The sequence below is a fragment of the Protopterus annectens genome, chromosome 12.part0, assembly GCF_019279795.1.
Source record: "Protopterus annectens isolate FY-2018-M chromosome 12.part0, PAN1.0, whole genome shotgun sequence".
Classification (NCBI taxonomy): domain Eukaryota; kingdom Metazoa; phylum Chordata; order Ceratodontiformes; family Protopteridae; genus Protopterus; species Protopterus annectens.
The window spans coordinates 509732628-509745437 of NC_056746.1; the positions used below are offsets into that span (position 1 = coordinate 509732628).

Consider the following 12810-nt stretch of genomic DNA (forward strand, 5'->3'; position numbering starts at 1 on the left):
GTGGGGTCCAGTGTTTGAAGGTTGCCAATGTCTTTGTTTATAAGTTCCATGATAATGCGTTCCATGCCCTTGCAGATCAGGCTTGTCAGACTGATGGGACGGTAGTTCCCGGGATCCAACGCGGATCCCCCCTTGTGGAGTGGGATAACTGTAGCTGTGCACCACTCAGTGGGCACGAAGTCTGAGGTGAGGCTATGATTAAACATGACACTTAGGTGAGGTACCAGTTCATTTTGTAGTTCATGTAGTACGCAGCCTGGGATGTCATCTGGTCCCATGGATGCTGTATTCTTGGCTTTGGACAGTGTGGTTTCTAACTGTGTGGCCGTGATTACCGGAATTTGGCAATCTTTTGGTATTGAGATAGGCCCTTTAGGGAGTGAGAGGGGGGTGAAGTTGGTACTAAATCGATCTGCCAGGGTATTGGTAATATCCTTGGGATCAGTATATTTAATGCCATTCTGTTGTAGCTCAGAGCAGATCTGAGCATTGCCATTTAGGTTCTTGACAGACTGCCTTGTGGTTGTCTTTGGAATCTTTGGCAATTTTATTTTCGTAACTAGCTTTTGAGGATTTTATGAGGGATCTGGATGTCAAGGGTGATTTGCTTATGGTCAGACCTGACCAATGAGGGGGTGACCACTGGTGTGGAACATCTATCTCCCATGTTGGTAATGACCAGATCTAGGATATTGGAGCCCCTGGTGGAACAATGGATTAGTTGATCCAGGGCGTTGGAATTTATGAATTCCAAGAACCGTTGGGAAAAGGAGTTGGTACCCGAGTAGATTTCCCAGTTAATGGCAGGGTAGTTGAAATCACCCAGTATTAGGGTGTTTGGTTGTATCTTAATATTTTCCAGTATGTTTAGAAAGGTGTAGTGAGAATCTTGGGGCATGGTGGGGGATCTGTAGCAAGCTACAGTTTGGATTGCAGTCTTACCTAGTGTTAGTTGCACCTGGAGAATTACAGATGCATTGTGTTGGGCAACTAGCCTGGAGGTGTGAATATCCTTGGTGAATATGGACACTCCTCCACCTTTAGTGTTTCGGCCTTAGTTTTGTGGCCGAAAAGTGTGGTAAGAGTTGTAGCCTGGTATTGCAGGGGTGCTCTCTGGAGCCTTGAACCAGGTCTCAGTTACTGCACAGATATCGATGTTCTCCATTTTTAGGAGTGCCTCGAGAGAGTGCATTTTGAGGTTTAGACTTCTAGCATTGAGTAGCATTACCTTCAGATTTTGCATGCTTGTATCTGTTACGGTGGTGGTTTTATCCTTTGAACCTTGCCTAAAAAATGAACTATAGGGGTGGGAAGAGCTTTAGCCAGTAACCTGAATCCCAGGGGTGACAGGTGCAGACCATCTCTGGCAAAGCATCGTGGTTTGTCGATCATGTCTTCCCAGGCAGACCGATACTGGATCCCCTTTGAATGACACCAGAAGCTTAGCCAATTGCTGAAGTCAATCATTTTGTCTTTATACTGTGGTATCATTCTGGGCGAAGGCAGGATGCTACTCAGGGCTAGGGTCATACCTGTCTGGGCCACATGATCCAAGAGCTCTTCCATGTCTCTTTTCATGTAGTCCAGGGAGGTACGTCTCAAGTCATTCACTCCAGCATGGACAATGACAGAGTCGTATTTGTACTTGTTGTGGAGTGACTTGAGTGCATGCATTATGTGGCGGATCCTGGCACCCGACAGGCAGCTGACTTCCCATGGTCCAGGACTCCCTGTTTGGAGGATGGACAGTGGAACTATCTTCTGCCAGTTCCCTCTTGGTGGCCGCCACCACAACCATAGAATCAACTGTCAACTGCTTGGATCAGTGGGGCTGGTCTTCAGGTGTAGATAAAATTTTGTCTGGTCTCCAGGGGACAGGTTCTACATTGTCTGGAGCCTTCCAGGCACGCTGCACAATTAGTTTAACAAGGTCATCTGCCGGTGGGGTCACCCAGGAAGTAGATGGCCTGGCACAGAAGGCCTGCAAGAACACAGATTCCTCAGAAGAAGGGTTAGAGAACTTCCAGTCCCCCCCGCTGCTTGAGGATTTCGAGAATGCCTCTGAATGAGACGTCGTCTGGGGAAGACCGTGGGGACCCTTCCCCCTCATCACAATCAGTGTCTTCAGTGATAGATTCCTCCAGGGAATCAAGGTGCTTCCTCTTGCACCGTTTCTCCGGGGTGGCTCTCCAGTGGGATCTTCCGAGGAGGACTCCAGAGAAGGGGTTCCCTTCAAAGGGGGTTCTTGTGACTCCCGTGCCCAGGGTCCCGAAATAGCAGATCGGGAGAGGTGCATGCTGAGGGGGGTTCTGATACTGATGTCATTGACACTGACTGAAGGACCCTCTCCATCACCTGGACAGCAAGCCCACCCGAGGAGGGATGGGAGCCCAGAACTGGGAGTGGCAACCTCGGAACCAGGGTCACACCCCGCCCCAAGGAGCCCACCTCCAGTTGAGGAGCTCAGAGAACTGGAAGCCGTCAGAACCGTGGACATAGATGGTGCCGGTGAGAAAATAGGCACCGGACTAGGTACAAAGGAACAGACGGTCCAAGCACCGCTCTGAGAAAGCATCAGCTCCACTGGAGCCGATGCAGCAAGAGTGGTTGGTGCCGACAGGGGAAATGCTGCTGTCACAGCCAAGACAGTATGCACCGAAGTGGACATCGGTACTGAGATCTCCAAGATCTGGGTGGAGGCTGAAGGAGGATAAACATGGGAAGATGTGGTAAAAGATTGAGCCAGGAGGGATGGAAGGTCTAGCTGGAATGGGCAATCCCCTAGCTGCCAGAAGCTGGTCCACAACCTGCACTAGGTCTAATTCAGAAAAACTCTTAGTGGAGCTAAAGGAAGCTGCTGAAGGAGAATCAGGTCTTTCTAGAAAGGGGCTAAACCTCTGCCGCAAAAAAGGGTCATAACTTGAGAATATCTTGTCGTTGGCAGGTATTTGAGTTTTGGAGCCCATGGAGCTGAAGAAACTGTCGGCACCATGCCCGGGGATGGTGCTGAAGCATGTACAGTCATCGGAGCCAATGTGGAATCCAAGGACGGCACCGAAGTCAGTGGTGCCGATGTTTGAACCGAAACAGGAGCGAATATCATGGACGCCACCGAGGGAGAGACACAGAGCCTGATGTCGAAGAGGTCTGCGCCGAGGGCGCCAGCAAAGCACGGAGCTGACTCGGTTCCGTAACTGACGGAGATGCAGGAATCGAGTGACTCTGTTTTTCCTCATGTTTTTTGGTCTTCGGAGGGGGTGAGACCTCTGACCCAGATAGAGCCTCCGAAAAAGGTGTCTTGAGTAAACCTTTTAAAATAAGTTTATTTTTAGGTTTTGCTACTGTCCGATTACCAAAACTAGCGCAAATGTCACAGTCAGCTTTAATATGATCCACGCCCAAACAGTAGACACAACACACATGTGTATCCGAGTTAGGCATCTTACATCCACACTCGTCACACTGTTTAAATCCCAACTTAGTTTTGCTTGACATAGTAAGGCAACAAGGCTATCCTATAGAAAAATTAAGGAAGAAAAGAGGGAGAGAATACCAATGATGTTGTTTAAAAAATACCACTAGTAGTAAGGAAAGACCTGTCAAGGACAGGAGAGAGGGACAGTACCAATAAAGGTAAAAAATTAAATTACCAAGATAAAGGGTAGGAAATAGGATTATGTTATAGGTGACAGTGAGAAAAGGTTAACGACTAAAAACTAAATAATTCTGAAGAGAAACAGTCTTGAAAATAATTTTCTACTTAGCTTTTCTACTAGCTTTGAGAGAGATGGCTAGCACGTCTGACTAGGAATGCGGCAAACGAGATCTGGAGTAACTAGGAGAGGGGCATTGTGGGTAGGTCTTAGCTGAGAGTTTTTGGCTTGCACGTATCGGTTCAGAGGATGGAACCGAGGTCCTATTTGTAATAAATGTTGTAAAACAAAGCTTTACAACATCAGATCAGTACTTATCTCACTATATTTTCCTGACTGATCTAAAGAATTATTATTCCCTGGTCACTTACTAGAGCAAGGCAAGATGAAATAGGTGAGGGGTCCCTTCTATGTCAGGTTTCAAAAACAAGAGTACTCTTGAGACTTCAGTCTCATCTAGTATTAAAAAACAACATTTCAGTGATGGCTTAGAGAATGATATCACATACATCTGGTCATCTGACTTCTGGCTCCCATACTACCCCCTTGGCTAGAAGCTGCCAGGATTTAGCACACATGTCAATACACACACAGAGCTTTGCCAAGATCTCTTCTGGAAGTCATAAAACAATTTCAAACCCTTACCCTTCCAGAGTGGCAATTAGTTCACTGCTAAAGATAATACAGAAGGCTTCCAAGTACTTGTTTTCCCAGACATTTTGACTCTGGCTGCAATCAGAACTGTAGATATAACAATCTTTATGGCCTAGATTATGTAATTTAATTTCTTACTATTTTTCAAAGTTAGCTGGACTGAGATTAACCTCTTCTTTTCCAGTATTCTCTGTTAACATATATACATGTCCTCAGTTACCACAGTATATTCTGATATAAATGTAGACCTGTGGATGGGAGATCCCCCCTGTTTCATCTCTGTGTCACTGCTGGACAGAGGCACAACAAACAAATAAACTAATGGTTTTTCATTATATGGCGTATGGTAGTTAAAAAATTTGGGCTAGGCTTATAAATGCCTTAGGGCAGATAGCCTAGTACAAACCTATGAACCTATGAACCTATGTATATTTCTTTTCTGTCCAATAGGACACACTGTTGATACATTTTTAACACAAGCAACTTTACAAATACATTTTCAACACAAGCATATGTACAAATCAGTTTGATGTACAAATGACATACAGTTATTTACAAAATTACAGCTAGCTATGCTGGCATATACACATTCACTGTCCTAATTCTCCTGGTATAGCTGGCAATACCTCACATTGTAACACCGCTTTAGACATAGAAGGATTAGTTTTCAAAGAGATCCTGTCCCTGGGGAAAATTACACATGGTTGATTTATAAGAACTTGCAGCTCAGACACCATTCTTGCAAAAGTCAGAGCACTCAGTAAAACTCTTTTCCATGCCAAAAACGTCAAGCTATCCATTTCAGCTGGTTCAACTGGAGCAAATGTTAGCTACTCTAACACAAAATTAAGATCCCAAGGAGGTGCCAATGGTTTTCTTGGAAGTCTCATGCAAAATGCCTTTCAAGAACATTTTGACATGAAACTGCATTGAAAGAGGTGGACACATGGGAAGACATGCTAAAATGGCTGATAAATAAACCTTGATGGAGGAATAAGAAAGGCCATAGGATGGCAACTCACACAAATATAGTAAAACAAGAGAACAACTAGCCCTGAATGGGTGCTGGTTATGTTGTTGGCACCAACTAGAAAACATTTCCATTTGCTAATATATATAACAGGCTTTCTTGCCTCCACTAGTATTTGCCGCACGTTCTTGGAAAACAGGTACTGAAAAGGAATAAAGACCCTATCAACTGAAGAGGACTGATGCTGGGATATGTGAAACACCCCTTTTCTTGTGCAAGTAGGTCCAGTCTGAGAGGAAGTTAGTGGTAATTGTCTCTGGCCATTTCCAAAAGAAGGAAGAACCTTGGTCCCCTGGGCCAGAAGGGAGTCACCACAATGATCTTTAGGGATTTCTTTTGAATCTTCAGGAGTACCCTGGATATTAGTGGAAAGGGTACTAAGGCATACAGGAACATTCCTGCCCAAGGAGAAGAAAAAACACATCTGTCTTCTAGGCCTTCTTGCATGGAGTCCTAGAAGAGAATCCTGCCAGATGATTGCTCAAAGAGGTCTACTTAAAAAAGCTCCTCACACATGGATCAAATCTTGGAAGACCCCCAATCTAGTTCCCATTCGTAAGGGTCTGCCCTGGCCCTGCTCAGATTGTGTGCCAATGCAATTTAGCTCGGATGGAATGTAGGATGCCAGCAGAGTAAGATTGTACTGTGACGTGATATCCCAAACTACCTAGACTATTCTGCAAAGGAAGTACAGCATGGTTCTCCCTTGCTTGTTGATGTATCACACGACTGTGGTAATGTCTGGAACCACTTGAAAAGGTCCCAGGGACCAAAGATGGTTCAGAGAGTTGTGTGCCTTGATCACGACAAGTATCCTTGATAATTGTGCTTGTGTCTGTCCTTGGCATCCCACAACCCCTCCACTTTCATCCCTACTGAAACTGCTCTTCAAGCAAAGTCTGAAACATCTGTGGTGACCGACTGACTGGAGCAGGGAGGGAGAATGGGACATCTAGATTCAAGGACATCTGTTGTCTCCACCAAAAGATGTTTCTGATAAACCCCAGCAGTGAGATTTGAAAAGATAAAGGGTGTTGAAGCTGGGACCAAAGAGATTTCAGATACCACTGTACCATTCTCACGTTGAGTCTTGTAAGGGGTATCATGAGAATCACAGATGCCATGAGACTCAAAATCCTGAGGTATTCCTTCTCAGTGACCATAGTCTGAGTGGAAAGCCTTAAAAATATTTCTAAGTAAAGATGTATTTTTCCATGGAAGAAAAGTTATTTGAACTGAGTTGTCTGACATCTCAGAACACAATCCTGTGTGAAGGAGTCAAGAAAGACTTTTGAATGTTCTCTTGGAATTCCAGCCTGAGTAAGAGATCTCTCGCCCAAGGCAGAGATTTCTGACACTGAAAAAGCTCTGCAAAGATAAGCAAATTGTCTAAACATAGAAAAATGTCAATATCCTGTAGCCTGCAATGAGCTATAACCAGAGCTAAACACTTTGTGAATACTCCTGGTACAGTGGGTAGTCCAAATGGTAAGGCAAAGATCCGATAATGTGATCCAGACACACAAAACCTTAAACATCTAAAACCTGGATGAATAGGGATGCAATGAAAAGCATGTTTTAAGCCTGGTGTTACCAGGAAACTTGAAAGACACAGAAGAGGTAACAGGTTATGAAAGTTGGGCACTATTACAAACAGGATTAGAAAAGAAAGATCCAGAACTGGTCCCTAAGCATTTTCTTTATTTGGCATAAGGAACACCCTTGAATAAAAACATGAGAAACGTGTTCTATCACTCCTTGGGACAGCATGTGACAAAGAAGAGGTGGAATAAGAGAGTCTGATCTGGAGGATGAAGACCCCCCCCCCCCTGGAGAAGGAGGGATTTCCCTCCACTGCAATCTGTAACCTTGAAGAATGATTTTCAGAACCCATTTGTCTGAAACAATCTGTTACAAAACAGAAAAATAAAGATTCACACATTCTGGAAGAAAAAAAAAAAAAAAAAAAAGAGGTCCAGGGTGGAAGGAGGTCACAAGGTCTCTTGAATAGTTATTCAGACTTCTTGGGCTGTCCTTGGTTTTGTGAGGTTCGAAACTTCATTTTTGGAACCCTCTTGCCATTTCTTTGTAAACATTGGTTTACCTGACATTTGTTGAGGCGATTTAAAATCTCATTTTTATCATCTAAGAGGTTCTGACATGCAAACCTCCTTAAAACAGTACCAATAGCCATTACCCTGAAAGAAGCATCAGTATTCATACACACAATGCAAACAATAAGTAGTGACCTGTGCAACACAACTATTTAAAGCAGATTCTTCCTCACAAGAAGAAACTGCAGACAACACTTTCCTCATACTTTCAAAATTTAATCAGAACAGTCTTTAACATAAGTCTGACAATTCAAAATTTTAAAAATCAAAGTTGCAAAAATTCTTCACCATAGTTATCAATCATTTTCTCATCCCTATAAGAAAAAGTAAGATTGGAATTAAGTAAATGTTTAGCACCAGCACAATTAATTAAAGCTACTAACTGTTGGATCAGGTTTGGGAAAAGTATATAAAAAGTTAAAAGACAGAAAAACTTTATACATCATATCTGCCTTTTAGCAGCTGGCTATCAGGGAAATTGCAGGCAGTAACACACATCCTCCAAAGCTGACAGAACTAGAGGAATGGGTGTGGGTTCTGAAAAACCTTCTGTAACAACTCCTAATATTCTTTAAGGGACTGAGAAACCTCAGTATACTCCACTAAAAACACTGGCACATTCTAGCAACAGTCTCAGAGAAACAGAAAACCCCACAGGGAGAATCAGACAGAGCTCTCCTCTGAATCTGAATAAGAACTTTGAAGGAAAAAAACAGTATCCATCCACACATCTTCCTGTTCAGATTCAGACTCTTGAATCTCTTCAGGAAAAGAACCCTCCTTCTTTTATCATAAACTACATTACAAGAAGGATCAACAACCTGAAGCAAACTACTTCTATCCAACTAAGGCCAGGACGACGTGGAGGATGCTGGAGGATGAGTAAGACTCCAAGCTGTGTCACATCCCAAGCCCTGGGGAAAGAATCAGGGTAAAACACAGCAGTACGGGTCATCCCAGCATGCATGGTACATTTCCGTTAAACCCCTACCACACATTTTCGATCCTAGATTGCCATGTTTCTGGAATGAGTCCTCAGACCCATGCAGTGAATTCACTGAGCCGTGCATCGACAGTGTCCTGCAGCCCCCGATTTCTAGGGAAGAAGTGTTACATGGGGCAGATGGGTTTCTCTGACGTAAACTTTTATCGTACCGGCAGAAGATTGCTTGGCCACTGCCGACCGTCCCAGGTTAACAGATGTTGTGGACAGCAGGGTTGGTCTTTCACAGACTTCGCAGTCTGACTTGTCTTCCACTGTCCTCTCCTTTGCACCACTGCACGTCGGTGGGCAATTGCTTGTTGCTGGTTTAGGTCACCGTGTGTCCCTAACACCCCTTCCAAAAGAAGAACGATCCCCAAAAATGCAGGAGAAGGTAGGGTCAGACTGGCAGGTGTGTGAAAAAGGAAAGTCTGGTCCTACAGCAACACAAAGTATTCACCCGCACCCATGTAGTAGGGAAGGGGAGGACAGTGAGAAAACAGGTAAGCCCGCAAGGTCTGCTAAAACCACAGTGTGGCACTGACCCTAAGCTGTGGGGCTACAACTAAGGCCAAAAACGGCCAATAATGGGCAGGAAGACGGGGAGGATGCTGGAGGATGAGTAAGACTCCAAGCCATGTCACATCCCAAGCCCTGGGGAAAGAATCAGGGCAAGACATGGCAGTCCGGGTCCCAGCACACATGATAGGGGTTTAACGGAAAAGTACCGAAATTGGAGAACACTTTTGTTTTCTGTTTCTTTTTGACAGGAAAATGGTGCCAACCATGTTACTAATGACAGCAGCTGCCCCTCCAGCGAGAGAACACAGTATTCTGACACAACAATGAAACCTTCCCTGTTCCCTTTGCCAGGTCTGACAAGAGTGCCTCTCTCTTGCCCACCACAGAGGACGTGGTTAACCCACAAGCCATAGTTCTGTAGGTGCTACACCAGAGGGATCCAGGGTAAAAAAATGAGTGGTCTGAGGTACAACAAATGGCCATAACAGTCACCCACCTGTGGCTGAGTCTAACTGCTAGCCTGCTGTGGCTGAGTCTAACTGCTAGCCTGCTGTGGAGACCAAGGCTGTTTGCTTAACATTTTCTTTTTGTGGCTGGAAGAAGGACCAACCATGGGACCAGTGGTCTGTTCAATGGTCAAGCTGAAAATGGTGCCCCTTTTTCTGGGGAAGACAACCAACAATTGTCAGTAAGCACTAACGGTCCATAAAAGTTACTTTTTTGACAGAAACAAATACAGTAAAAAGATCTTTAAAACCTGTGCCATCCCCACAAAAAAAAAAAAATAAACATGCTTCCACTGAAAACATGTCAGTTACTTTACACTACTTTTAAACTGACAGAAAAAATGAGTGATTTGTTTAAGTACATTACAGTTTGGAGACGTTCCATTAAAACACAACACTCCTTGCTTTAAAATAACTTCGATGAAGAGAAAAGTAATAACACATCTACAAAATGAAGACAATGGAAGTTTATTATCACAGAGACAAGGCAAAATCTGTAGACTTTAAGTGTGTTGAATTTCACCAAAAAGGCAGTATGCCTTTCAAACTTCTGTCTGTATGGTGTACAAAAATGGCACAATGGCCAAATCTTAAATCTAGAAGTAATAATTTTTGAAGTCACATCTCTCAACTGTCCCTGGTTTTACCTCATACCTTTAGCCCTGTTATTCCTACATTTTTTGGTAAATTACTTAAGATTACAGTCAGCAACATCAGACAGAGTCTTAATACTTCTTGTTCAGTAAATGCATTCCGATGTAAAACGTTATTGTAACTTTTTAAATAAGAGCAATATTTAAAAATTACCCCACCACCACTTTTGGGTTTGTCCAGAATTGGTACTATACACCCATTCTATAAAGTTACCTTTGAACAGTGGAACCAAACATATACCAGCTAGAATACATTGTTTTATCGGTATTTTAATCCTTCTCAGTCCATCACTAAAACATAGAAGGCAAAACGCAAACTTTAACCTAATCTGGCAAACGTCATTAGAAGAAATTGCTGATTCCACTCGTACGCCCGAAGCACAGGAGAGTTGCCTTATTTTAATGCAAACAACATTTCAGCTGTTGACAGCTGAAGGTACTGAAACAACCAGCTCAGTGCTGCTCCGTTACTGTATTAACTCAATTCCAAGCATAGTTCCCAACCAACCAGAGACATTTTTAAAATATTAGCTCTCAACCTCTTAGCTCAAGAAATCTGGACAAAACCAAAAATGGTACAAAGGACAAAAAAACAGGGACATTTTGTTTTAAAAACTGCACTTCTAAATTTAGAATGTTGCTAGAATAAAAATGTTTTGTGTTACCATGCATTTTCTGAAGGGTTTGAAGTCTGCAACTGAAATGTATGTCATTATTTAGTTACTTCAATCTTAAGTGAATTGCAAGAAAACCACAAATTTTATGAGAGACTGATCAAAATCTGGGCAGTTGAGAGGGTTAATTTAGTACTGTCAAGTTGAGAATAAAAGAATGTAAATTAATGACTACCACACTGCTCCAAAAGTATTCAGTTTTAAGATGAATTTAGAAGGAACACAACTAAAATTTCGGTCTAAATCAGGAACATTTGGGAGGTACAATTCCAAGCAGCTCGAGAAAACTAACTTGGCAGAGTATTCCCCCAACACCATCAGAAAACGTAAAACGTTACGCAATTAATGACTGCTCTGTATTTTTGCACAAGATGGATAACACCGTAAATGTACAACACATCTGTCTTAACAGACTAAAACGCCCCAGCGTCATACCTTCCTGGCAAAACACGTCCAGGTACATGGAGGGTGGAACCGTCTGCATACTTCCACGTTTGTTGTTCCGGTAACGCTATGCGTTAGGAAAGATGCGGTACCCTCTTCGCTCCCGGTAATAAGACGAAACAGTGAACCTGCATAACTGGTGACCTGGGCCTCGGACCGTCCATCACTCGTGCTTGTAGAAAACACTACCTTTCTTCTTTTGCCTTCCGCGATGTCGCAATATTCTTGGATTTCATTACATTTCGGGGACTAGTCTAGAAAATTGGCAGCCGCTGGTTAATAAGCTATCGAGTGTTTCAGTTTTTGTTTCAAAATATTATCTACTTTTCTAAGTAGATTGTAAGTAGCGATGACACATAACTGGTACAAAACTGTTCATTAAAATATTAATGAAACTCGAGTTTGAACACCCGAACACAACGTCGTAGCCAAGCTGGTTGTTACGGCCTGCTCCGCCCACAAAATATTCGTTGCCCGTTGCAACAGGGCGAGAGTTCGTGGATTCCTGGCCTTCTGGCTTTGTTTAAGAATAGGCGCACAATTGCACGGACTGCGGCCGAAATTTGGGGTACAAAGAGCAGCATGGCCTTGTGTTTGGCATTTTTTGATAAGCGTCAAACCAGGTCTTGGTTTTTGTATGGTAGACCTACGTAGCAGGGAAATGTTAATGTTTTACTGATTTTAGCCCTATTTATTAAAAGCGCGCATCTAGTATAATCTTTGACCGTATTACGTTTTGCCCCTGCCCTCTCCCAAGCCAAGTACATACACCTTTATTCTGTATTTAAATGCTTAATCTTAAGAAACCCACGCCAACTTCCTCTTGCCAATAAAACCTAGATGTATCATATTAAAAAGTACTTTTGCAGCAATGTGTGCCTTATAATCCTTTCTCTTCCTCGTGCTACTGTAGTGTTTTTGTTTTTCACCACCGACAATTAATTCACGTCTGTGATACAAACGCTACTGTTTATATATACTGATAGGCGATAGCTTCAGCTAACAGCTGTAATGACTCAACGATAGTCATCGTTGTGGTGTTTGGATGGTTTAAGTTAATGACTGACTTGATGTCATTGCAAAGAGCTTTTTTGGCGATATTTTTATCACTAATCTACAGAATTGTCAAACAAGAGACAATAGATTTATACCAAAGCAGCGGTATGTCTCCAGTTTTAGGCTTATCTAGAAATACCCGAGAAAAAAAACCGCTGAACGTTATCTGATAATTCAGAAAATGTTGATAGGAGACTGTTTCTTTTTTTTTTTTTTTGGTGGGGGGGGGGCAGCATATTTCAGCTTGGATTATTGGGGATGGGAAATACGGAGACGGTGCAGAAAAGGGGGGAAGCGAACTAGTGATGGAACAGGGAAGACTGATAAGTGGTGATGTTTAGTTTGGTTTAATTAGAAATCTGGAGCCAGTGACTCCCAGAATGATTTATGAGATCCCATCCATCTATCTAACGAAAGTTTGAACATTGCTAGGATTTTTTTCTGTTTGTGTAGGTGAAGTATGTTCCATAGACGAGGGGAACTGCTGGGTGATCTTTAATCAGAGCACGATAATTTGATGTA

General features: G+C 43.0%; 1 protein-coding gene across 2 annotated transcripts in view; it reads right to left on the reverse strand.

Annotated features, from left to right (window-relative positions):
* The window catches only part of LOC122816680 (kelch-like protein 20), a 745290-nt gene extending 733063 nt beyond the window's left edge, over positions 1 to 12227 (reverse strand). The window contains exon 1 of one of the 2 annotated variants that reach the window (XM_044089646.1): positions 11224 to 12227. The gene's annotated coding sequence lies outside the window, so the exon portion shown is untranslated. The remainder of the gene's footprint in view (positions 1 to 11223) is intronic. The other variant, XM_044089647.1, reaches the window with a different exon arrangement.
* Positions 12228 to 12810: the final 583 nt, after the last annotated feature.